Here is a 24,559-nt window from a genome sequence, read left to right as displayed (position 1 = left end):
GGGGGGGAGAAACAGACACGAGGGCAACGGAGCAAGATTAAGCAGCAACGGGGGTGGGTGGGGGATTGAGATAATGCCGGGCGCCCGGGTTAAGGTGAAAGCGGGCGCCCGTGTTGTTATTGAAAGCGTGTGCCTGTGTTACAGTGAAACATCTCTCGTGTTAAGGAGAAAGCGGGCGCCCATGTTGTTAATTTAAAAACACATAAGATAAGATAAAGCGCAGCCAAACTGCTTACAAAAACACAAGCGGTTCCAGCTGAAGCAGCGCATGTCCTGCCTGTAGTAAGAGAAACTCAATAAAGAAAATAGCGCTAACACACTAAATAACACATACTGTGTAACAACTGAAGTAAAAAAAGGCAGTCGCCATGGGAGGTTACAAATAAAAACAAGGCGGTACTAAGGAGGGACTAACAAGCCTATTTATGAACCAGAAGCCAGCATTTATGAAAGACAATGACACAAGCCAATGACAAATATAGGCAGAGAGTGGGTGGGGCTTCAAGTGCTTACTCCAATACAGCATGCCTCACAGAGCAGCACATGCGCGCTGTGTCTAGGCTCGACCTAAAAATCCATGAACAGGTTTATACATAACTTGGCATGACAGTAGGACCTTATTCATAAAGCACACTTTTGTTAGTTGGTTTAGTTTTTGAAATATTAGCATTTAAATATAGTGATGTAGAGGCTTTAAAGGAATTGCAATTTTGTATATCTCTGACATACAGAATCTGATAGGCTGAAGAAAGGGTCGCTAGAATTTGATTTTCACCATATGGAAAATCACAAAGCGATTATAATTTGCAACTTTTGCACTATTCACAGAAAAGGGGAAGGTACCATGAGAGGTGACCAACCCTAGGAGAGTGCTGATGGAGAAATGCGATTAACATGCTAGGAGAAAACAGCATGTGATTTGTGAGTCAAAATGGAATTGCATGAGCTACCATTTTAAGTAGTGCATTTGTCCACTATTTTGTGAAAAAAAGAGAATCGTGTGACTTTCTAAAAGCAGTGGAGGTGTGAGGCAGAGACAGAGAAAAAGAGAGAGGCAACGAAAAAAGTGAAGGTGCAGGGTTGCAAAGGCAGTGCACAGCAGGAGGTAGGTGCCGATGGCGGGCTCAAGGAGGTGGACATGCACTTTGGCTAATCCCTGCTTTGCACAGTCATACATACTCACGGCAAGTTGGACACAGAGTACAAGTTTAAGTGTCCAGACATTTCTGTGCCCGGCTGAAGGATGCACACAGCACAATCAGTTGGGAGTAAAGTACAGTATAAAGAAACATAACATTTACCTGGAAAAACACACAGTTAAAATTGGGTAACTGTTCTGGCTCAAACATGCAAAAACACTGACACCCCTCAGTTATGGTATACAATGTACACAACGCATGCCATATTTTGCTCATCATTGAACTGCAAGGAAGATTCATCAATGTCCATATGTCTTGTACCCTCCGGGTTTACTACTACTTTTTAACTTAATTGAATTAGCCCTCAAATATCAGCATTAAATATAATTCTGAAATCAAATTCAGGGATGCAATTATTTTGTCAGAAACATCAGTTTGACTGTTTCAGAAATGCATTCTTTGTGAAATACAAAATAATCTTCTTGGATGTTAACGCCCACACCAAAAGAACATATATTTGTACTAAAATTTCACGCTCCATTTCGTATCAACTACCATCACTGGTATATTCATTTGATGCATCCAAAATATAAGTAATAACAGCAGTGAATAGCTTCTGATGTGCATTCAATGAGTTTGCGTTTTATTGTGTGATAAGATAATTGAAGGTTTACTGATGCATGCATTTTTTTTAATGTAGGCTAATATATTTGTGCAAACATTCACTGATTATCAATTATTGACAAGTGTATGGACAGTACTGTGTTGTTTTATATGAACACATATATTGTTCCTCATACTTTACACGTGCATATGCATTGCAAAGTTTGTACCTCAGTTTTGACTTCTTAGGAGGGTATTATGAGGTTATAATTTGTTATGTTGTTTAGCTTCCCGATTTGGCTTGACAGAGAAGATTTTTGTTGGGCATGTTATTACCAGGTTCTTAAAACATAATAATAATGATCTTTATTCAGAAGTGATCACAACCATAAAAGATCAAAACAAATATAAAACACAGCGGCAGTACAATTAAAATTAATTTAAAATTTGTACAAAATCGCAACAATCTAGCAGTCCTCATTCACATTAGGAATTTCTGGATCTGAGTGCCGCTCTCAAGAAATTCATTACTTCAAAAAAATGTGCAATCGTTAGGCAGAAGCTGCAAGTACATTAGAACAGCACAGGCTTGTCTAAAACTCATATCTTTTAAAGAGGGTTTAAGAAACAATCTCCTTGGGTGACTAAAATATTTATATAAAACGACAAAATGTACGGTATCCTGTAGAGACCTATTGCCGCAGCCACAGGGACCTCTCTCCTCTACATGAAAAACAAAGCCAGCCGGAGAAGCCAAAAGATGAGGAAGCTGATTAAATGTAAATCGAGTTATTAATAATCTGTCAGAGGCACTTGTTAAAATAGAGAGATATTTCTCCATACTATGTACTGATTTTAAAAGAGCGGGCCCTCGCACCGCTGGTTTGCTAAGCTCATTGTCTTTGCGGATAGCCGTGTCATATTTAAAAAACAACTCTTTTACTATTGTCAGATCCAGGGACTTCACTGTGTCATATTTAAGAACAATATCTGCTCTTCCAACGGCTGTGAGTGACTCTTTAATGTACTGTAACCAGGGTATTTTGAGTGCATGATCAAGTGATTGACAGTCAGAGAGGACCAAACGATTAAATTCAGCCTCATCATTTGACCAAATCTTCACCCAACACAACAAAGGATTTATTGCCCCCAAGTCAGTTATATACTTAACGCCTACTAGTTCTTCATGTACAGAAAACAATGGGGTACCCTGGGGGACTTTCAGGATTGGTCTAAAAAAACGCATTTTGTGTGGTCTTTAGTTTGTTAACCACGATGCACCCCCAGTCCTCGCTTCCATACAAAACCTTGGAGATACAGAAGGACTGGTAAAGCTTTAAATTCACCCATGGAGACCAAGTGCCTAATCTCTGAGTATAGTTAGCAATAGGTCCTATTGATTTATTTGTGTCTCCTAGCTTTCCCTCCATCAGATGCTTCCAGTTTAGTTTTGCAATAATTACAATTCCCAAATAAGAAAAGGCCGGGACTTTAGCTAGAGTGTGGACTCAGGCCTTAAAAGTCTTAGATCAAGTCACCTGAGTCCCAAATTCCATAACCTAAGATTTTGTGAAGTTGGCCGACGGGTCCAACTCATTCATAAAAGAAACAAAACCATCAATCAAAGCTTGTAGGCCCATCGGTGTGCGTGCCATCAGTACCGCATCATCCGCATGTGATAGGACTGGTGCTGCTTTCCTACCCACTCTAGGGCTACCAGTCTGTAGTGTTGTCAGGGCAGATTCTAGGCCAATGATGTATATCGGGAATGAAAAACGGGCTTAAATACATCCTTTGTGAAGCCCCCTTGTGCAATTAAAGTGGTCTGTAAGACCCGCTTCATGAGAGTATCTGACAGTAGCTGGCTCAACCCCCAGGGAGCCAAGTAAGGCCCACATTTTCTTACAGTTCACTAGGTTAAAAGCTGAGGTAAGATCCATAAAGCCCAAGAAAAGGGCACCAGGTTGGGTGACCTTAAAACATACATTGAGTGGTCTTTGGCTCTGCCCAGAGTTTTATTAGTCTCTCACCTCATGAAATAGACGTTTGTATTATTCTGTCTTCCTGGAAGGCCAGGGGCATAACACAAGCCCCTGCAATCCCTGCAGCACATTGGGGGAGGGGGTGGGGCAACCATTCAAAGGGAGGCCCATTCAGCCCAATCTGCGAGATATGAGCGATTTGGAGTCTCATCACATTCTGCTGGGGGCCCCCATCATTTTGTGTTTCGACACTGAGGAAAGCGTTCCACTGGAGTACATGAGAAGACTATTTTATATCTAAGAAGTAGACTCAATCATCACAGTTTGTCATATTCAATTTTTTATATCCTATATCCATTCTGTACAGAAAGTAATCCTTTTTAGGTTTCACCTACAGACTGCTGTAGCTGTCTGGCTAGAGTTCGTCTGCATACAAAACACAAACCATACAACAGTCTCTGGACCAACCACCACTACTTGCACTTTGCCTTTACCACACCCCACGTACACCACTGCTCACACCACCCCATCATAGCTGGAACAAGATCACCGAAGAACATCTCACCACCTCTCTCTGCCACACCACCAAAATGAAATGAAAATAAAATTCCTAAAGCACGACAATCACCTGTGGGTATCTAGGTGCTGAGCCGACATGGACAGGCAAGACAAGATCATCATCAGCCGCTAACACCTCAGCACACAACCTCCACAGATGGATCTTCAATGGTGCAGAAACTCTGGCACCTCTCAAGAAGGCACACGGCAAACCCCGCTAACCACAGACGACACTCTCCAGGCCATGAAGAGCATCCACTCCGTAGCCCCCTCAGACCCTTGCCAACACCACTTCCATCTTCCATAGGACAGCCACCACCATCACCCCTGAGCTTCGCTGCACCATCAACTACTCCAGTGAGACCACCACCTTTCCTGATGACTGGAAACACGCCAAGATCAACCCCCTGCTGAAGAACCATCCGCCTATCTGACTGACCTCAAGAACTTCAGACCCAACTCCCTGCTCCCCTTCCCAGCCAATGTCTTTGAGAAGGCCATCAACGCCCAACTCTCTCAATTCATCGAAGTGAGCCATATCCTGGACATCTCCCAGTCTGGCTTCTAAAGCAACCACAGCACCAAGACCACACTCCTCACCTCCATGAATGACATCTGCTCCCTCCTAGACCAGGGTGAGACTGCAGCCCTCAACCTGCTGGACCTCTCGGTCGCCTTCGATACCATCTCCCACTGCACCCTAATCACGAGACCCCATGACACCAGCATTCACGACAAGGCCCTGGACAGGATCCACTTCTTCCTCACCGGCCGAACACAGCAAGTCAGACTACCTCCATTCCTCTCAGAACCCACTGAGATTAGCAGCGGAGTGCTCCAGGGAGCCTCCCTGAGCCCCACCCTGTTCAATGTCTACATGCACCCCTCACTGCCATCGTCAGGGACCATAGACTCAACATTGTCTCCTATGCTGACAATTACCAGCTGATCATCTCCCTCACCAACGAAACCACAGCAGCCAGAATCAACTTCCACAGCACGAGGAAGGCCATTGCCACCTGAATGAAAGACAGTTGCCTCAAACTCAACTCAGACAAAACTGTAGTACTTATCGTGGGACCCACCCCCTCAGCTTGGGACTTCTCCTAGTGGCCTGCTGTGTTGGAACCACACCCCCCCACAGACCACACACTTAATCTTGGCATCACACTGGACTACTCGCTCACAGTGAACTAACAGATCAATGGCGTATCCTCATCATGCTTCCACACGCTCTGCCTGCTTCAAAAGACATTCAGATGGATCCCCACCAAATCCAGAAAGACTGTCACCCATGCACTCATCACTGGCTGACTCGACTACGGCAATGTGCGCTGGCGTCAACCAGAAACTCCTCAGGAAACTACAGAACGTTCAAAACGCCGCAGCAAGACTGGTCCTCAACATCCCTTACTGCAACCACATCACCGAACTCCTTTGAGAACTCCATTGGCTCCCAGTCAACAAAAGAATCACATTCAAGCTCCTCACACATGCTTACAAATCCCTCTATGGGAAGGACCAGCATATCTGAACCACCGCCTCTCATTCCACTTACCCGTCAGACACCTTTGCTCCACCCAACTGGCCCTGGCCACCATTCCATGGATCGACAAGACCAGAGCTGGAGGAAGATCTTTCTATCTCGCTACCAAGACCTGGAACACCCTACCTCTCCAACTTGGACAATCCCTCTCGCTAACCCAATTCAGGAAGGATCTCATGACCTGGCTCTTCGACTGAACCCCAGTGCCCTGACGGATCAGCATCCCCACTCTCCTCTCAGCACCTTGAGACCCTCACGGGTGAGTAGCTGTGCTCTATAAACCCCTGATTGATTGATTCACACACACACACACACACACACACACACACACACGCGCACGCGCACGCGCACACACACGCGCACACACGCACACACACACGTTTAAATTGACTTTTGAACACCCCTTATAACCCATGGCTACTATGGTTGTGCTGGCTTTAGGCATTGGCTAGCACAGTTGCCCAATGGTGTTGATTGGAATTCTCTCACAGCGTTTTGAGGCTGTGAGCACCGTAACAAAGTTTCTTTCAATTTCTTTTTCATTTTTATTTATTTGGAGAACTTCGCATGTTCTTTATGTGCCTATTGCCCTCCCACTCATCGATTGCTCCGAAGTCCACTCTCCAGCTACATTCACTCTCCATTTCTATTTAATTTGTGTTTTTGAGGGCCTGGCATTTATGAAGTGCTGATCAACCATTAGCTGTCGTTTTGCACTGCTATGCACTTTATTTATATATTATTTTACTGTGCTGATGGGTGCACACATGCATCAGGATGCATGAGTATGTATGCCTTGCAATGCATGTGCACATATGTATCGAGATGCAGTGGTGCCCATTTGGGCTTTTTTTTTTTTTTACTTTACCATTCCAACATGATAAAAGTTCATTTCAAAAAGGCACTTTGCTACTGCTGTGGCCACAAAAATAAAAAACACTGGTAAACCAGTACGTCAGACCCTCCTGTTAAAACACTTTTTAAATGATTGTTTAAGTCTTGTTATCACTTATCAAGTAGAGGTCCCAAATGGGGCCCCAGTGACTGATACAAAATCAGCCTCGGGGGTTTCCCAGATATTCATCTTTTCCCGAGCAGGCTAGACTGTTCCTAGAAAAGGGAACATTTACTGATGAATTTTGCCATTTACTGATGAATTTGTCTTGATTTTCAAAATGGGGTTGAGATTTTTATTGTGTTGTGTTCTTATATGTTGTTTGGTAGTGCTTGAACTTAGCACACATTTCTCTGGGGAACAACCTTCTGCTTGCTCAATAGCTAACAGATTTTAGACCGAGATTCACTTTGAAATGTGCTGTGACATGGCCAATGTATTTATTAAATTATTCATCCAATTACAAATAATCTAACTTCTTACACATGGCACGCTTTTGCCTGATATATGGGCAGCAGGTGGGGCACAATACACGGGTCATGACACAGGAGAATTGGGAGTGGTGGGTCACACACACAGGAGTGAAGTTAGGTTGGCCACACTATGACCCCAAAGGAGCAGGACCTAAATTTCCAGCAAGATGGCAGAGGCCACATGGGACCCCATAACTGCCATTGTTGACTTAGTGGGTTGAAGGTGGGCTGCTACGGTTATGACCTATTAAAATGTCAATCAAAACATAATGCTAGACCACCTGCTGTATCTGTTAATTTTAAAATTAAAGAAATATTTTTATGTTGCACTGAACAAAAAATTATGATTTGCAGTAACAATGCTCCACGTCTCATGGCACCTTCTCCTCACTGTATCCTTGTACGAACTAAAAGGGCTCAAGGTAACCCAATCTGTGTCATCTGTCCTTCATGAGGAGGAGGTCTATACGATGAAGGATGGGTCCGCTGTGTTGTTTTCTGAGAAGTTCTCTTGGAACAGCATAAACACAGCATTTTTGTACAACTCACAAACTGGAAAATATTTTGTTTGTTCTAAGCCCACAGAACTCTAGAGAATTAACAGTGTCTGTTTTAGGAGGAATTACTATAGACCCTACTATCCTTTTCTTCCTTGTTTGAGTGTCATCTATCATTGATGAGGAGCAGGATTGTACGATGAAGCATGCCACCTTGTGGTGGGATGGGCCCACCGTGACTTCTTAAGAGACGTTTCCTCAGTACAGCATAAACACAGCATTTTATTTTACAACTTGCAACCAGGAGAATAGTTTGTGTTTGTTGCAGGGCCACAATACTCTAGAGTATTAACAGTGTCTGTTTTAGAAGACATTGCTATGGACCCTATTATCCTCCTCACTCCTTTTGAGTAAAATAATAAAAGGCAAAAGCCACTCAGGTCTTTGCCTGGCCCCGGTCTTTGAGTGCTGCTTCAATACTGTCAGAAAAACACCTAGGAAACCCATTCCACACTCTTCTCTCCTTGCGGCACCCAAGCAAATGATACAGTAAACATCATACCTACAAACTACACTTGAAAGAAATCCTACTCCTTCGAATCGTGGACAGACCTTTAAGAAGAAAATTACATATATGTCTGAATAACACACTCCACATTTCCCTTTTACAGGACAGTGGGATGTAGATATGTAGTATGAAAAGTCTGAGAAGGCATATTTAAGCAGAAAACCATCCAGGCAGATATCTATGGTTCTGTGTCCATAGTTCTGGAATGCCCTGTAGTCTGTCTCTCAACCTTATCTGTTCCATAATTGATGACTCCTCCATGAAACAAAATCCGTACAGAGCTTGAATATTGCCTTGAATCCTCAATGAAACATGTCACACAACATCACCTTAATCTGTAAATACGGGCTTTTACAATGGTGCTAATGTGTCCTATTTACAGAGTATCTAATAGACACTTGTTAGAAACTGGATGTCACGCCCCGTCCCACAGATCAGAGGAGACTTTTGACTGTGTGCTACTCCTGTTTATTATTCTCACAGGCACGTAATCAGGATTGCAGGGTAGTGGGGTAAAAAGAGGCTTCTGGGGGGGGGGGTCCTTGTGTTGTCTCTTGACTCGTCCAGTCTCTTTGCCTTCGGGCGTCGTTGTCGCCTCTCCGCATGCGTGGTCCTGCCGGTCATACCCTCGGAAAAGAAAGAACAACGAGGCAATTACTACCTTCGCTTTTCTCCTACTGTTCCCCTCCCCTTTTGTGGTCTGGGTTTGTTGTGGACATCCAACCCCTTAAACCCTTTATAGCGTGGACCTGTCTTTTCCACCGTCCCCGGGTCCTTTTAACCAGGTTCGTCCCGTTGGAGATGATTTTACAGCCCGCCCACTCCCCAACTAAGGATATGGTTTTCTATAGGCCTGAGAAGGCTGACTTGGCGTGCCACCAACCCACTAAGGTCCTTCCGGTCTTCCCAACTACTTGCCTGAAGCCGGGGCCCGGTGAAGGGGTCCCGGCTGCCTCGTCCGCTGTTTGTGGACATACTGGTAAGGGGGATGGCCTCCGGGTACCGGGTCACGCAGTCGACCAGCACCAAGATATACTGATAACCCCGAGCCGAGGTGATAAGGGGACCAACCAGGTCCATTCCTACCCAGGAAAAGGGGACGTCAATCACCGGAAGAGGTCATAAAGGCGCTCTAGGTATATGGGGGGGGGGGTTAGTCACCTGGCACCTTGCGCACGCGGCGCAGTACCTCCTTATGTCAGAGAAGACCGCTGGCCAATAAAACCGCCGTAGGAGGTATTCCTCAGTTTTTTCTCGACCATAGTGGCCCCCTCCCGCCTGGTTATGGGCTAAATAGAGGAACTGGTTGCGAAACGGTAGGGGGACTAGGAGCTGTCAGAGGGTTTCGTCTGGTTTCGTTATCTTTCTGTATAGTAACCCCTTGGAAATGATAAAACAGGGGCCTACCTGGTCATCTTTATCGGCTATGGCCCGGGCCCACGCGTGTCCCAGCGCTGGATCCTCTCTCTGTTCGGCCCTAAAGCTGCTTGTGGATCCTGGTTCTCCGTCCGTACCTGAGGGGGTAGAAGGGGCGTTAGTTTAGCCGTGTAACACAGCTATCCTCTTTTGTTCTCTCTTTTCTCGGCACGTTTTCTTTGGTTTATACGCACCTGGTTCTATGTCTATGGTTGACAGAGGGGCCTCCATTAGCCATCGCTGGGTCTCTCTCTCCTCTATTGCCCTAGATAAGAGAGCAGAGGTGGGGATTCTGGGCGTGAAGGGTCGGGCCTCCGGAGACCGTTGGTGGGCACAGGCTAGTTCTATGGCATGAGGTACGGTCAGGTTGGGATGCTGCTTTACCCAGGCCCGGGTCATCGGAGGGAGACCCTCGATGTATTGTTCTAAAAGGATCTTTTCAACTATCTCTTCCTTGCTACACGTATGGGGTTCAAGCCATCATGTTCCTAAGTCTTGTATCCGATAGAAAAATGTTCGGGGATTGTTCTGTGGCTGCCATTTCTCTTTCCGGAACCAATTACAGTACTGCTCTTGGTCGCATCCGAGGCGTTCCAGGATGGTTTTTTTAATAGTGTCAAAGGGTGTGGTACCTGATGGATTAGCGGCTTGATAGGCTGTTTGGAGTTCGCCTGACAATAACAGGGCGATGTATTGGCCCCAGCGTGCCATAGGCCACTGGGCCGTGCTCGCCACCCGCTCGAAATTCGTAAAAAAGAAGTCTGGGTCTTCGCCTGTTCTGTACTTTTGTAGCACGGAGCTGGGAACGTTCGGGTGCACCTTGGTGCTGGCGATCGTGTCAGTCAATTTCTGGATAGCTGTGTCTTGGACCGCCTGATTTTGTACTAAGAGGCCTGCCTGGGCTTGCAGGGCCTCTTGTAAATTCTCTCTGTCCTTTTCGGCTTCTGTGGACTGGGCCTCTACGACCAGCTGCAGATGGCGCTGTCCTTCGGCCAGTTGCGCCAACATCTCGTTCAGACCTATGGGCTGAGTCATGGCGTTCTATGAGTTTCTTTCCGTGACCAAAAAGAGAACGATCGTTCGTGCGCGGGCCTGGTGGTTCGGGGTCTTATCCCACTTCTGACACCACTGTCACGCCCGTCCCACAGATCAGAGGAGACTTTTGAATGTGTGCTACTCCTGTTTATTATTCTCACAGGCACGTAATCAGGATTGCAGGGTAGTGGGGTTAAAAGAGGCTTCTGGGGGGGGTCCTTGTGTTGTCTCTTGACTCGTCCAGTCTCTTTGCCTTCGGGCGTCGTTGTTGCCTCTCTCTCCGCAGGCGTGGTCCTGCCGGTCGTACACTCGGAAAAGAAAGAACAACAAGGCAATTACTACCTTTCGCTTTTCTCCTACTGTTCCCCTCCCCTTTTGTGGTCTGGGTTTGTTGTGGACATCCAACCCATTATACCCTTTATAGCGTGGACCTGTCTTTTCCACCGTCCCCGGGTCCTTTTAACCAGGTTCGTCCCGTTGGAGATGATTTTACAGCCCGCCCACTCCCTGACTAAGGATATGGTTTTCTATAGGCCTGAGAAGGCCAACTGGGCGTGCCACCACCCCACTAGGGTCCTTCTGTTCTCCCCAACTACTTGCCTGAACCCGGGGCCCGGTGAAGCGGTACCGGCTGCCTCGTCCTCTGCTCCTTTCTCGGGGCACATCCCGGCATTGCCCAGGGTCTCTGCTGGGACGTCCCATCCCCTCCACGCCTTCGTCTCTTCTTTGCTCCGCTCCTCGCTCGGCTCCTCGCTCAGCTCCTCCCTCGGCTCCTCGCTCTCTCGACGTCTCTCTGCCCCTGCATCTGCTTTCGATTGTTTTGGGCCCTCCAGGCTCCTCCCCTCGGATGTTAGTAGAGTCAGCACCGGTTGCCACGGCCTGGTGCCCCCGGAGTCCTTCTGCAGGTCCTCCTCATCACACTGGATTTCTGGTTGGCAGAAATATTCACGCTGTCCAAGCAGGGACCACAATCCTAGTCAGGGTAAGTAAGATACACACTAAAAGTTAACCTGTGCTCACCCTCCTGTACTTTATTGGCACAGAGCAGTCCCTCTTCTCAAAAGAGGCAATGTATAAAGTATTTGTGCAACACAACTCACAGTACCACAATGAAAACACTGCAAAAATACTCCTCACCAGATTAGAAAAATAGACATCATTTTTATAAATGAAACAAGAACTTAGAAGCAATAAGCACCTATGGGAGTTATCTGGTCACGTTGGACTGGGACAAAGTCAAGAGTTCAGGCTGACCACAAAGGAGCGTGGGATGAATACAGAAGCCATGCAAGGCAGCTGAACAAAATACCTTTATCCTGGTTGCAACAATGAGAGGTGTGGGGTGCAGCCGAATGATGCATCACTGTAGCTACCGCAGTCGAGGTGATGCATCAATTTTCTTCACGCCGTGGTGGTGATGTGCCGAGAGGCATTAGTTCCGTAGATGATGCACTGGGCTTCTCCACCCAGTTGAGGGGATGCATAGATCTTACCACACTGTAGTGGTGGCGATTCATTGGTTCCGATGCTTCAGTTCTTTAAGGCGATTAACTGGTTCCAACTGCCATGTGCCGATTCTGCTACTCTGACAGGGTTGATGTGGCAGTTCTGCCTACACACAGACTGGAGATGCGTCAATTTTACAGGAGCTAGCACCTTGATTCACTTCCAATGGACCAAGCACAGGAGCAGGTAATAAGCCAACAAGCCCCTTGGAGATCACTATAGGTTCAAGGCAGAGTCCAGCTTTCCCTCAACAGGGTCAGAGAGCAGCAGGCGACAAGCAGCACAGCAGAAAAGCAATTCTCCTAGACCAGCAGTCCAGCTGAGTGACAGCCCTTCTAGCAGCATAGCAGTTCTTCTGACAGAGGTTCTTTACTGGTCCAGAGGTGTCTGATTGGTGGCGCCAGAGACCCAAAACTTATACCCAGTTGTACCTTTGAAGTGGGGGTGACTTCAAAAAAGGGTATTTGAAGTGCACAGAGGTCCTTTCTTTTCAGCTTTGGCTCCAGACTCACAACAGGGGGGTAATCAAGCCTTTGTGTGGGAACAGGACACTGCCTTTTCAGGTACGTCATCTCCTCCCTCCCATCCTTCCAGGGATGAGCCATCAGGATGCAGATTGGCACTCAGATGCAACTAACCTTCCTTTGTGTGTGGCTGTCTAGACGGAATACACAAAGTCAAGCTGTCACCCATTCTAGCCTTGTATTGGAGACAGGCTGCAGACACACAAAGTTTTAAGAGCACCGAAATGTCCAGTTTCCAAAAGAGGCATTTCTAAAATAGTAATGTTATATCCACTTTCACCAGTAAAGAGGATTTATCTTTACCATTCCAAAGACATAAAACATGACAAAGCTACTACTTCTCAATCAGGAATTATAGCTTAAAAGTGTACTAAGGAATTCTCAATATTAACCCATGAGAGAAGTGGGCCTCACAGTAGTAAAAAAACAAATGTAGGTGTTTTTCAGTACCAGGACTTGCAAAATGTAAAAGTACATGTACCTTTGACTTACACAGCACCCTGGCCTGTGGGCTCCCAGGGGCCTACCTTACAAGTGACTTATGTAAAATGCAACAGGAGTGGCAGGCCTGAGACATGTTTAAAAGATTAGGTGCACAATCAGTGCTGCAGGTCCACTTAGAAACCGGTCCTAGGAAGTTTGTTTCCGGTCCAGGGAAGACATGGCTTGGCAGTTCGGGCTGGACTGTTCCCATGAGGCACAGGGTCAGACTGATTTGCATATGGCCATGTCTGAACTGCGGTGGCAGAGTGGGCTAAAGAACGGTGATGGATTAAACCCAGATCAGTTGACTGGGGGTGAGTGCTTGCAATGTACAACACTCCGTCCATCATTTCCTTTGGTTTTTGCAGGTCCACTAGTAGCATTTAATTTACAGGCCCTGGACGCAAGTAGTGCACTCAACTGGGGACTTACAGATAAATGAAACATCCCAATTGTGGATAAACCAATGTAACTATGTTTAGGGGGGAATCACAGGCCCTTTAGCATCGGTCAGCAGTGGTTTAGTTCTGGGTCATAAAGCTAACAAAATCAAGGTTAAAACAAAAGTGTAAAAAGGAAAACAATATGGGGTGACCCTTCAAAGAGCGCCATTTTCCAACAACACTGTATATCCTCTTGTAGTATTTTGGATGTGCATTGCTAATTTTTGCAATAACTCAGATTTTTCTTGTTTAGTAGCTTTCTGTCATTTCCTGCTTACCACTGGACTTCATTTACAAAGACATTTCTATCTTGCTGTAAGTTGTTTATGATGCACCATGTTTAGCCTTTCCATTAGTTCCGAAGGTTGTTGTTTCTCTTCTGATTCATTATGATTGACACTCTTTCCTATTTGCTGCATATGGCATGTGTATTTTTGATTTGTTACTGGATCATTTCCCTGGGGCTTTATGTATTAGAAAATGTACAGGTCTTGTGATGACTTTTCATTTGATGTGTTCTAGTCCAAGGTCGTATACTGCCTTTTCCTGGAATGTCAACCAGATCTGAGGCCACTAGCTATTTTCTCAACAAAAAACTGTTGCCTGTGATGCCAGGGATTGTGCAAATATCAAACTGCAAATGGCAATCACTGTTATGAATGTACTGATAAGGGTAAAATATACCGGCTACAGGTGCTACTTCTGATATTTGTATGGGAAGGGCCATTAAAATACCAGTCATGCCAATATAAAACTGGCCAGGTGGCCACCTTAATTATTACCAATTCTTTAATAGATACATAGACTGAATTTTGACTCCAGCTTTCTTTCTTTTTACTATAGCTGTACTTTTTAAAGGTTTATGTTGCTGCACCTCCAGTCCACCCATCACCCTTCTTGTATGATGACCATAACCTCTCATAGACCCTCATTTTCCCTCTACTCGCTGACTCTACAGGTCAAGGGCAGTAAATAAATGGAACCTTGTTTTAATAAAGCACGCCTGCATGGGTTGCTGTGCGTGTGAAAGAATATAGGGAAATTATCTTGTAATGCACCAGATGACTTGGTTTCATTTATTGCTGTGTTTCTGAGTAACACGGCTAGTGAATCTGTAAGTAAAATGAAATGTATTATTTAATCAATTCCATTATAACAAACAATTTATGTTAAATCAGTAATAGTGTGTTGATTTAGATGTTTCAGTCCTCTTTTTGTGTCCACTATATTCTTTTAATAGATTAACTGACTATCACTGTCGTGTGTAATGGTTTTCACAATACAGAAATCAGTACGTGTGTGTTCTCTTCAGCTGTGTCAGAGCTGTTGCCACAACATCAAATGCATTTCCTAAATTAGCCCAGTGCTTGCTCTCTGAGAAAGAACATTTCTTGGTGTGGCTAACAGAGAAAGTGCGTCAAAGGTCACAGGAAGTGTTGAACAGCCCCTGATCATGCTGCCCAGGATGTATTGCTTTGGGCTCATGAGTTCCAAAGGCGCACACCATCGGTGGTGTCTCTAGACATTTTGTTCTTGGGCAAGCGGTTGGGCACAGAAAGGGCCTTAAATTAAATAGGTGGAGCCACCTAACCTACAATGGGTAAATTGTGAACAGTTTGTGTACAGACACCCCCCCTTCACTGTTGTGACAAAATGGATCCATGCCACAAAAGACTCAATGCTCTTCACCTAGGCTTATTTCGCAATCTAATACATTGTGGCGATTTTCGTCTTGATTCCCATGAATGAGCACAATTTGACTATACCACTGGATCACATGGACCATTGTGTCTCTTGTGAGATAAGGTCCTTGGGTAATCTAATAATGAGGTGATAAAGTTTTTGGCAGGGATGCGTGACATTGAACATGGAACTTAAATGTTTTAAATAAAACTAGAAAACCTTAGAAAATGTCCTATCCTCACTAAACTAACCCCCTCCCTGCTGCAAAATTGAAGTATGGTTCCGCTGATATTTTTTATACTGCAGCCCCGCCTCAACCTCTGCCTCTTTTCACTTCACCATCACTCTACAAACCCAGCATCTATTCCTTACTCCCTCTCTCCACATTCCTTATATCGCTTTACTGTTAAATCCTACTACATGTAGATTCCTCCCCAGCCCGGGAGCATGCAAATGAATAGGCCACACATGGAGCTCTGTCTTAGACATCTTTATTCCTCGGCATACAATGACACACTTCACTCAGATTACATCATAACTGTTAATAACTACACCTTCACACCTCCCTGCAAGTTGCGGAATTCCTCTGTTGAGTCTGCCCAGAACCGCAAGGGTCCTAGCGCTCATCATCTAAAGACACTACACTGCATTCTCCACAACTCTTCATTACACCATCTTTTCACAGCCCTAGCATCCCTTCACTGACTTTCCTCTCCACAGCCCCTGCATCTTTCACTGTGCCCTCTATCCACAGCATCCTAGCATTTCTTCACTGCCCCATCTTTCGGCAGATCCTCCCTCTCTTCACTGTGGGATCTGTATACAGCTCACATATTGACAGATAATGGGCAGAGAAGACTATGATTTTTCCAAGATCAAACAGTTAAAGTACAAGAAGCAGTACTACTTGCTTCAAAGGCAATAACTTGACCCCTTTATATTATATTTTAGTGAATAGCCCTTAGACTGGGGACTGCCTTTCCTCCCCAAGTAGTAGTACGTTCAGGTGTAGAAAAAAACTACATTTTGGTCGTAAGTTTAAGTTTTATATTTTAACCTAAAACTTACTAGCCCCTGTTATATTAATTTTAAATACTTCCAAATGAGCCAGAAGAAGGAAGCAGAGGCATAAATTCAAAAAATGATTGTCCAGGAGCACACATTTTGACCAATTTAAGAGCCGGGAATGAAAATCTTGTCAACAGGTTTCAGAGGTTCCAGCTAACCTAATAGACTACAAATGCATCGATAGGCCAGGAGACTACCCTTCTAAGGCATTGCCACTGTGTTGTGGGCCATTTGGTACAGAGAATGGGTGTACCACTTGTGGTGGATTCCATCATGGGCACATGATGGACCAATGTCTGTCTTCTATTCGGTCACCTGAACGCACCCTACCCAAATGGCAAACATTGAGCGCACAGAGACTTCAAAAGCCAGATGTTGGTAGGCAGGGGGACTGTGATATACTTAGTGCAGTTTTGGAGTTTCATTCTATATTGCCCGTATCTAAATCAGGCCATCCTAAAAGATACAACTTAGCCAGACTTTGAGCGTATTGAGTGGTTATTACTAGGTCTAGCATTAGCCAAGCCAATTTGATTTTTCTAAAATTACATGATTAATCTACTTATTTGAAGAGGCTTTCAGCCAGCTCTCTTCGTCCATTGTTCTGTTGTCGTGTTAGTCACGTTTTGTCTCCACCCACTACAGCATACAGCATGGAGCACTGGGTCAGCCTACTCCAGCCACTGGCTGACTTCACTTTGAGTGGCTGGATTTTTCACTTTTACAAGAAGCACAACACACACAAAGCCAGTGCCAGTGATTTTTGTTTTTAATTTATTATTACTTCAGTGCTGCCTTAGAGCTGATGTGATAGCATGGAGACCAAGTCGAGGGGAAAAATGAGTTTTTTTTAAATATAATAATAAGGTCCAGCATACGTACCCCAGAGACTATGTATATACAAAAGGTATGCAGTTCCTAATAGAAAGAAAAGACAGATCCTAACTGTATGGTAACCACCAGTACAATGCAGGAGAGTGATCTCCTTGTTGGAAAAAGACCCTCACACACCTGACAAGAAGGTTTCTTGCTTCATCATCGGGTCTGCTCCTACTCGGGCCGGCGCTGCAATGCCCGATCAGGCGCCCGTGATGGGGCCTACTTAACGGAGATCTTTATTCCGAAGCCGGCAGGTGAAGTGCGAGTAAGGGTCTTGGTGTAGGTGAAGTGAAAGTGTAGTGTGAAATTAAAATAGGGAAAAATAATCCACTCAAAATGATTTTAATGAAGTTGGTTCTCTCCCTAATTAAAAGTAAAAATAACGCGTATGTTCACCCAATGTTGTGATTTATACGCTAAAGTGTGAGGTCGACATGTTTCTTGCCCTATTATCTATTTGATGGCAATTCCTCAGGACCTAGTTGAAGACTACCTACACATTTTTTGGTGGTGGGAACCAATCACATGTAGTGAGAAGTGACCACCCTTACAGCACCCTAAAAAATGTGTGGGGGTACCTACGGTGTAAATTAAGTTAATCAAGTGTAACCCTGGTTATTAATTGTCCGGGCCATAACAGTACCGGTCGCCGTCGACACTGAATTTCTAGTGTCCTTTTTATTAATTGTCCGGGCCATAACAGTACCGGTCGCCGTCGACACTGAATTTCTAGTGTCGGTTCACTCGGTAGAGTCAAGAGTTGATCCTACCCCGTTGGCGCCTCCGGTCCCAATGGTCTGGTGACAGCAGCCTGAGCATAAGGCACATTTCAGGTTCATCAGTTCCTTCCTCCTGAAAATTCTGTTATAAATTCCTTTTGGAGTGGCCTTAGTTTAACTGACCTGCTGTTCCACAGCATACAAGATTGTATCTATTTGAAACTGTTCTTTAAAAAGTTATCCTCTTTTTAGTATGCACTCAATGAAGTGTATTTAGAACTACTCCTCTGTATGTCATGCCTTTATGTATTTTAATTGTGGGCTGCAGTTATCCTTGTAAACCAATTTAGTCTGTATGCCCTGCTTGCAAGGCTTTCTAGTTTGCTTTCAGTGCTCCTGTGTGTTGTGCCTATATAGAAATGTAACTATTATATTACTAACTGTAGCTGTGCTGTTTTGTCCAATTATCTATCTATCTATCTGCAACTGCATCTATCTTTGCAACCCGAGCCATCTGTCTATCTTTGCAACACTGTCTATCTTTGCAAACCTATCTATCTTTGCAACACTATCTAGCTACGTCTATCTACATCTGCAACCCTATCTATGCAGCATCTATCTATCTATCTATCTATCTATCTATCTATCTATCTATCTATCTATCTATCTGTCTGTTTTCTCTATGTAACCATTTCTGTCTATGCAACCATCTCCTTATTTACCTCTCTAGCTAGCTATCTTACAACCTACGCAACACTATCTATATACAACCCTCTCTGTCTGTGTTTGCAAGCCTCTCTATTATGTATTTCTTCAACCCTCTATCTATTTGAATTGAAGATTTACAAAAACATTAGCAAAGGCAAGTGGATTGCCGCTTCTACCAGTCCTATTGGCTTTTTTAGGTCAAGTGTTAGCCAAGACCTTTTGACTTTACTAAAATTGTCTATATAACAAAGTTAGTTATAAGGGTTTTTAGCCACACTATCCATAAACCTGTTTTTGTGTCACTAACGTTCTTCCACCCACCACAGCATATGCATCTTAGTGCAATGGAATGGGTCAGCCTCTCGAGACATTTGCTGGCCTCCCTGTGAGTTATGGCATGGTACCCTTTTACAAGTAGTACATCTACACACAAAGTAGTTCCCTTCAGTGCCAGGAACTACTATGATAGTGTGTGCTTTTTTAAAACCCCAAAAATATTTTTGCTTTAGCCAACTTTTGTATTTTAAATTTTTTTACATATATGTGAGCCTGGCAGCTTCCCCAACAATACCGTTTTGCAAAAACCATGACAGAACAAAACAAGAATTGCACAAGCCAAAATACTGGCTGCCAGCATCAGGTATATTGGCTTTGACAGTGTTTGTTCACACTGTATTTTTGTTCGAAATCCTTTACCACCTACTAGAGTAAGACATGACTAGTTGTTATTGCCATTTTTGAGGGGCATGTTTACAAAATAAACAATTCTGTTATTCAATTTTACTATGCGTCTTAAGCAAACTACATTTTGCAATCATGTGATTTGCAATAGAATCAACATGGAAACTACCCCAATTTCAATAAGAATTGGTGAATTTTAAAAAGTAGTCTATCTACACCCGACACATAGTAAATGAGTAGGTGCAGATTTACTAATTTCTTCTGAACCGGGTCCATGGTTTTTAATCCATCTGGCCGAATTGTATGTTTTTGGGCAATCACTTGCTAAACTTATCGCCCTGCTTTTTTTTTTTTTTTTTTTTTTTTAGCAAGCAAAGGAGTATTTAGAAGCGATGTAAATGCTGTTTGTAAGTGTGTGATTAAAAACATAACTGGATAGTACTTGAGGGAGGGAGGGAGGGCGGGCAGAGCCCAGTCTTAGGTAATATTAATCAAAATACAATATGGTGATAAATGTATAGCCTTTGGAGCAAGTCGCATGTGTTGATGTTTTAGGTCTCATACGTTTTGATTCTGCGCAAATAATACTTTACCCGAGCCTCTGTTCACATACAGACAATATATTAGCAGTTTAAAATAGGTTTAATGTAAGAATTAAACATCAAAGGCATTTCGCCACTACAGAATCACACTATGGTTTTCATTCACTCATTCAGTTCTGTGGAAGGCAGGTGTCTGTATTTGCATTTCAATGGCGGAATGTACTTCTGAAATTGCATCATGCAGGAACCTCCTGTGCCATTGACATGCACCTCTTCTACAGCTCATAAATGTCTGAAAGAGTGATAATTGGCATCGTGCAGTGCCTCTGTGTGTGTAGGAGGACAGGAGCCATAATTGCAGGACAAACCTGAAAATGCAGGACAGCTGGCCACCCTAGTGGCACCCCACAGCTGATTGAGCCCAAGGAGAGCCATGAACATTGCGAGCAGAGCGGAGGAGCGGAAGGGTGTAGGCATCCCCTGTCTCCCCCTTGAAGACACCAAGCCATATTTCTTTTCATATTCTAACACACTTGAGCCTTCTTGCATTTTAGCAAATATTCACGAAGGAGGAAGGGCATTTTTAAAAACATTTTTTTACTGATGTTTCTGCTTTCGAGAGCGAAATCACTGTTATAATGAATAATATATAGTGAGAGCAAGTTTTTTCTGTTTGCAAATTTGTTATTTGATAGAAACTTCTAGCCACAGATTCCTTACCATAGAATAATCCCCATGTGTCAGATTGGGTTCAGAAATATTCGAGTGGTCCCTCTGCACACCGGTAGGTGGTGTTGTTTGACCCCACACCAGCGTCATTTGTGACGTCTGCCCCGGAAGTGACATTCATGGTGCCTCTATAGACGCCACTGAAGTGCTCTGACATCAGCTTTTTTCTTTTCACTCCAGTCAGCACAGATCCAGACAGAGTTACCAACGGTCATGTTTTCTGACTGAAGCCAAAATGCTTCAAACCATGTGGTGCCTGTCCCCGGTAGATGTCTGTGACAGACTCTTATTTGGTTTGCATATGGTGCTTGGAATGGGAGCACGAATCCCAAGGCACTGAGGAAATAGTCCCTGAAACTCCTCTCTGCCTGACGTTGAATGACCCCATGACACTCTTGATCCCAGTTCTGCTGAAAGTTCCTGGATCGCTGGCGTAGTCGCTCCCGATGAAATTGTCTCATTTCAAGTTGTTGGGTAAGCTCCACGAGAGAAAGAAGTTTCAAAGTTGGAAGTGGTCTACGGCTTCTGTGTGCCAGTCCAAGTCAGTGGACCTGGTGCCGGAGCATAGGCACTCTAGACCTCGGTCTCCAGTGGAGCCTGTGCCCAGGTCAGCTTGTACCTCCATGACTTTTCTGGAGTTGGATTTACCCCTGCCCAACTCAAGGAGTCTTATGAGGTCATGCCCCTCTTATTTGGGTGGCCCGAACTCTCTGAAACTCCTTCAGCTCCCATGGGCATGGGAGGGTCCCTACTCATTATACGCTCCTGGGTTCACCCTGGGCGCAAGTCAGGCACCTGGGATCCGGTCCTGGATCCAAAGCTGCGGTGACCGCAAGGCCTCAACCTTCCTCAATGCCCATGCCAGTGTCATCGCTCCCAGTGCCACTGACGCCCCAGGGCAGCACCGGCCCCATCGTCATACCTATATTCCGGTGCGGACCCGTACCATGCCATTCTAATCTGTACCTATGCCTTTTCCATATAACAGGCTTGGAGAGGGTAATGACTGATGGGGGTTCTCTGGACCCTTATGGTTATCAAGATCCCCTTGATGAACCACAGGTTAACTGGTAAGAGGAACTGGAAGATGCCAGTGGTTTAATGACACCTCACCAGACACTGGCCTGCTCTCTTCCTCTCCCATGGATATGGAGGAGGGTGCCCCATTTTCATTGGCGGTGCAGAGGCCGTCAAAGATTTTCAGTTGCCCACATTGGCAGTCAAGGATGAATGTCTTACAGAGGTGATTCAGCTGGTAGTTGCCCCCTCAGAACAATTACTACCATTTAACGAAGCCCTTACGGGTGTCCTTCTTGGGGCATGGTCCAATCTCTGAACAGGAGTTCCTGTGCACAGGGCAATTGCCCATTGCCATCGCCCTGCTCCTGGCGACCCCAGTTTCCTCACCCAGAACCCTACCCCAGAGATCTTGGTCATCCAAGCGTCCACTTCCAGGAGCAATTTTGCTGCGTTCCCTACTAATGAATGAATTAATTAATGAAGAGGCATTTGTAAAGCGCATGGCTACCCGAGGGCATCCCAGCGCTAATAGCGGTGCAGCTTCAACTACAAACATTATTAAGGAAACACATAGGTTTTTAGCTGCTTTCGAAAGGTCAGGTAGTTTGGCCTCAGCCGCATACCAAAGGCAAAAGATTCCACAATTTGGCGGCATTGTACGAGAAGCAACGTCCTCCACTTCGTGTTTTTCTTATTTTTGGAACTACCACCAGTTGTTTATTATCTGACCTTAAAGACCTATTTGGGCGATAAGGTTGAATAATAGATCTGATAATGGGAGGGCCTCTAACTGAGAGTGCTTTATGTGTGATACATAGAGCCTTAAACTGGACTCTCTCTTGAATAGGCAGCCAATGGAGTGATGCAAGCACCGGCTTGGCTGAAAGGATCTTAGACGTATTCATAAGCAGACGTGCAGCACAATTATGTACCATCTGCAATTTTTTGATGGTAGTAAGTGGGGCTCCCAGATATAAAGCATTAGCATAGTCCAAGCGTTGAAAGGATCAATGCTTGGACCAGCAGTCTTTTGGCCTTGAAGGGTAACAAGGGGAGGATTTTCCTTAACATTCTTAAAATCCCAAAACAGCAGGCTGCCACCTTACATGCTTGCTCTTTGAAATCAAGCTTATGGTCTAGCCATACACCCGGGCTCTTAATTTTTTCCTTTGGGGATGGTGGTGACCCCAGACAGCTAGGCCAAAAAGGTCCTATACTCAGCAAGGTGGAGTTACCCAAGAACATCAGCTCAGTCTTAGTTTAGTTCAGTTTTAGACAAGAGCTGTCCATCCAACTCGCCACCTTTTCAAGGCATAAGGCTAATCCCAAGCCCAAATTCTCCTGTTGGTTAAGTGAAACCATCAGCTGAGTATCATCTGCGTAAGTGATGATCTGAATGCCAAAAGGTGAAACTACTTCTGACAGAGAAGTCATATAGACATTGAATAGAGTGGGGCTCAGGGAGGATCCCTGAGGAACCCCACATCTAAGAGGCATTCGCTTAGCGGTGACTTCCTCTTCGAAGACTACAAAGGATCTGTCCTTTAAAAAGGACTTGTAGCCATTTTAGCGCTGTTCCGGCCACTCCTGCCTTCCTGAGTCTTTGGATTAATAGATGGTGGTTCACCGTATCAAAGGCTGCACTGAGATCTAACAAAATAAGCGCAGCGCAGCCCCCACCATGCAAGTTTTTCTGTGATTCTTCCACTACTGTCAGGAATGCAGTTTCTGTGCCTTGCTGTGGTCTGAACCCAGTCTGTGAGGGGTGAAGACAGTTGTTATTTTCAAGGAAGGATGAGAGAGTCTGGTTTACGTGCTTCTCAGCTAATTTACCAATTCCTGGTAATAGTGAGATGGGGCGATGATAGTTGGCTAACACGAAAGGATCTAGGTTAGGTTTCTTTAGGATTGCTCTAACCATAGCCTGTTTCCAACAAGGGGGCACTAATCCTGTTGCCAGTGAAGCATTTATCACGTTTAGAATAACCGGAGATACAGTTTCAGAAATTGAGTTTAAAATGTTAGGAGGGGCAACGTCTGACGGTGCTCCAGACTTAAGCTGACTAAGGAGCCCTTGGAGTGAGGTCAAACATAGGGGAGGGATAACCTTCAGCAGGTGGTCTCCATCTTGGGCTGTCATGTCAGGTAGCAGTGGGGTTTGTGGAACCGTCACCAGGGGATAAGAGTTATAAATACTTTGTATTTTATCAAAGAAGAATTCTGCAATTTGATTGCAGCGACGACGGATGTCTACAATGGCGATGGAAGATCCCGGAAGAGTTAGGATAGATTTTGCAATACGGAAAATTTTGTAAGGACAATTTGCCGCCAAAGTAAAGCAAAGCTCTCTACTATGAAGAAAGAATTACTAATCCACCGGTTAAGAAATCCAAAAGGCTGAATACCTACACCCTCTGTGGGATTCAGTTGCACAAGTGCTGCCCATGGTCTCGGAGAAGGCCCAAGCCATACTCTACCAAGCTATTGCTGATGGGCAAGATGCAACAAAGTTCACCATCAGATGTGGATTTGTCATGACCGACTCACTGGGCAGAGTGATTTCACCCTCAGTGACACTTAGACTCCATGCCTAGCTGAGAACCACTAGCTTTTCAGGGGATGTCCAAGCATCGCTCATGGACCTGACCTTTGATGGCTATTGCCTCTTGATTTAAAAGATGGATTTGGGGCTTGAGCGGTTTAAGGACATCAGAGCAATGGCCAGGTCCTTGGGCCTATCCATGGCCCGATGCCAACCCTAACTCTCTTTTCACCCCTTCCATGTCTGATAGGGCCTACCCACTGCATCCTTTCCCACCCAGTCTCCACTGCCAACAGGCTTCACAGCCTTTCCGTGGTTGT

At 44.9% G+C, this 24,559-nt stretch overlaps 1 protein-coding gene across 5 annotated transcripts in view; it reads left to right on the top strand.

The window, feature by feature from the left end:
• Window positions 1–24,559, top strand: part of CDK14 (cyclin dependent kinase 14) — a 2,110,677-nt gene that overhangs the window by 1,208,264 nt on the left and 877,854 nt on the right. The window lies entirely within an intron of this gene.

Source organism: Triturus cristatus, chromosome 10 (genome assembly GCF_964204655.1).
Source record: "Triturus cristatus chromosome 10, aTriCri1.1, whole genome shotgun sequence".
NCBI classification, from domain to species: domain Eukaryota; kingdom Metazoa; phylum Chordata; class Amphibia; order Caudata; family Salamandridae; genus Triturus; species Triturus cristatus.
Note: the sequence above shows the minus strand (reverse complement) of the source record. Positions and strands in the feature narration are given on the sequence as shown.